Genomic DNA, 3,144 nt, shown 5'->3' with positions numbered 1-3,144 from the left:
GCCAGGTTTGAACCCGCCACCCTTGGTGTATGGGGCTGGCGCCCCACTCACTGACCCACAGGCGCTGCCCAGGACTATCTTTTTAAAAAGGAAAGGAAATATGATTAGGTAAGTAATAAGAAATACAAATGGCAAATTAATGTGAAAAAGGCTATGCAACCTCATTAGCCATCAAATAAATGAATGTTAAATCAACGTAACAGACACCATTATTATATCTCAGACTGGCAAAATTTTAATAGATTGATAACATTTATTTATGGAAAGAATGTGACAAAATGAATCAACATACCTTCTGGTGGGCATGTAACTCATTGGTGGTCACTTTGACGGTATCTAGTAAGATACGTGGACGTCAGGCTACTACTCTTTTGCAAATAGAACCAATGAAATACTCATACACATGGCCTGTGCCAAGCCACATGTATTAGAATATTCATTGATCCTCATTTCTTAAGACCCAGTCTAATGCCCATCACTTGGAGAATGGTCACACCAATTGTTCTGCAATGCAGTCGCTAAGACAGTTGAGGTAGAAAGCCAAATGTACCCAGACAGAAAGATTTCTAACACAGTGTTAAGAAAAAAAAATCACATGATAACAAATGGCTAAATTACATCTAACTTATTCAAATAACACACATATCGAATATATAAATGCACATAAGAAGGTTTGAATGATACAAATCAAATGATTAGTCATGGTTGCCTCTGGATGTGCTTTATACCATATTCTAGGAGTGAGGGGAAACTTGCCCTTTTCCTTGAAAGTTCAATGAAAGATCAACCCCCAATTAAGGCAGATTAATAAATGTTGATTTACCAATGTAGTGTGCATGAGGAGAATCACATAGTGGTTACCCGGTATCACAATGATGATCAGATATCTTTATACGTGCAGAATATGGGTGCAGCAAGTGGTTGCTAAGGAAGAGGAATAGATGGGGAAACAGATTGACTTATAAATTAACCTGAGAGATAGGTCTTGTGGTTAAGATGATTTGAGCCAAAAGATTCTTGACCTTTCCTGCAATATGTTGAGATAGCAGGGGAAGGAAGGGAAGTCAGTTGTCCCCTTTGATCTTTGGATCAGGTCAGTCTGGTTTATTGCAGACAGAGGGATAGTCCCTTCCAATGCCTCCTGATCTTGAATGGCCTTTATTTCAAAATATTTTTTATATTAAGAAGTCATTTTTCAGGTGAAATTTCCTGAGCTCCTTTGGTATATATCTGTACAGTTTAATTTTTTTTTCAGGAAGCAAGTATTCACATATTACTTCTGTAACTTTTTTTTTAAGAGTAAAGATCAAATATCTCTAAACTTCCCTGTTTTGTTGCCAGCTTTGAGAAGGAGGTGCACTAAGGAATCTTCATAAGGAGATTTTTATCTCATTAGAGTTTATGTTCATTCGGGTAAGTCAGATAAAGGCACGCGGCATTGTGAAAAGAGCTTTAAAACGAATACACTCTGAACAAAAACCTGCCTCCAGGCTTTGTTTTCCTGGTTTATCTGTTTTCCCATTGCCCATATGTTTGTTTGTGTCTGACTATTTTGTGTACATCTCTGTATATGCACTTAAATCCTCACAGAGAAGATCAGCAAATAACACAGCAGTAAAGGGTCCCAGGCTGGAGCCCTGGGCTCTGCTGCACAAAGGTGCTCTTAGTAGCTGTGAAACTCAAAAGATATCCTAGCTTCTCCAACCCTCATTTTCTTTATCTGTGAAATGCAGAATGGCTGGCCAGATGTTCTCACGGTCCCTTTCCTGTCCTTAACCTTTAGGTTCCCTGTGCCCTGGTGGGCTTCCTCTTATCTTCACTGCCTAAAGGAAAGTGTGAGTGTGCAGCTCCCTTCACAGCAGAGATCACCAAGCTGTGACTGTCCCTCCCCAGGTGGCTGATGAGGAACTCATGGTTCACTAGTCTGCTGTCCCAGCGCACAGGGAAATCATTTCCATTTCTCCCACAGCCCTATCATTCAGTAGACAAATCTCCAATAGTTGATTCCAGAAGCCTGTCTGTGAGAGTCTATTGTGGTTCTGGCAGCAGCAGTCACAGTGACCCACAAACCTGAGCCAGACATCCCCTCCTGGGAGCAAACTGGCTCTGGATGGTCTTTCCTTGTCAATGAAACAATTCTTGTAACACTGCCAGTCACCCTGGGTTCCATTTTGTTTTGTTTTATTATTTATATACTTTATCCATCTTACTTACCTATGTATAAATGATAGCACACATGTAAGAAAAAGTATATAAAAAGGACATGTACAAGTTCAAAACCAAATGGTACAACCAATATCCATAGCTACCTGCTCCTGCTCTGCCCCTCCCCCATCCCGCAACAACCATGTTCACTGCCCACTGCCATTTACTATTATCTGCCTGTTTTTGTCAGTAGTAATTTCTTGTTTTTATTTACACTTTTACCAAATATGCAGGATTAATTATATTTTAAAGGAACAAAGTTTTTTAAAAATAAGGTTCTTGTGAGAATTAAACAAGACAGTGCTTAACATGCTTACACAATGTTTGATATACCCCAAAACATCATGTATTTTCATCATTCTTCTAAACTTCCATTAATATAATGCAAATGATCTTTTATTCCCCTAGGAATCTATCTCATTCATTTCTTTATCACCTATTAGGTGTCATCTCTGCCATGCTAGATTCAGCAAAGCTATATAATTTGGGTTTTATTAATCTTCTTTTTAAATTTTTATTGTGAAATAATTACAGAATCCTAAGGAGTAGTAAAAATAGCCCAGAGAGATTCTGTGTACCCAGCACCCAGCTTCTCCTATGGGTGGCATTTTACATATCAATACTACATTATCAAAACCAGGAAATTGACATTGACATCAGACAATTAATGAGACTATAGACATTTCTCAGATTTCCCTCATTTTTTCATAAACTCTTTTTTCTTTTTTTTGGCATGTAATCTTGTGACATTTTCTCTCCTGTGTAGACTGGTATAACCACCAGCACAATCAAGATATAAAATGTCCTGTCATCACAAAGGAATTCCCTTGCGCTACCCTTCCTGTAATCACGCCCTTGCTCCCTTACCTAATCTCTGACAATCGCCAGTCTGGTCCCCATCTCCACAGTTCTGTCATTTTGAGGACGTATGTACACAGA

The sequence above is a fragment of the Otolemur garnettii genome, unplaced genomic scaffold (genome assembly GCF_000181295.1).
Source record: "Otolemur garnettii isolate 467f Iridium unplaced genomic scaffold, OtoGar3 scaffold00068, whole genome shotgun sequence".
Taxonomy (NCBI): Eukaryota; Metazoa; Chordata; class Mammalia; order Primates; family Galagidae; genus Otolemur; species Otolemur garnettii.
Note: the sequence above shows the minus strand (reverse complement) of the source record.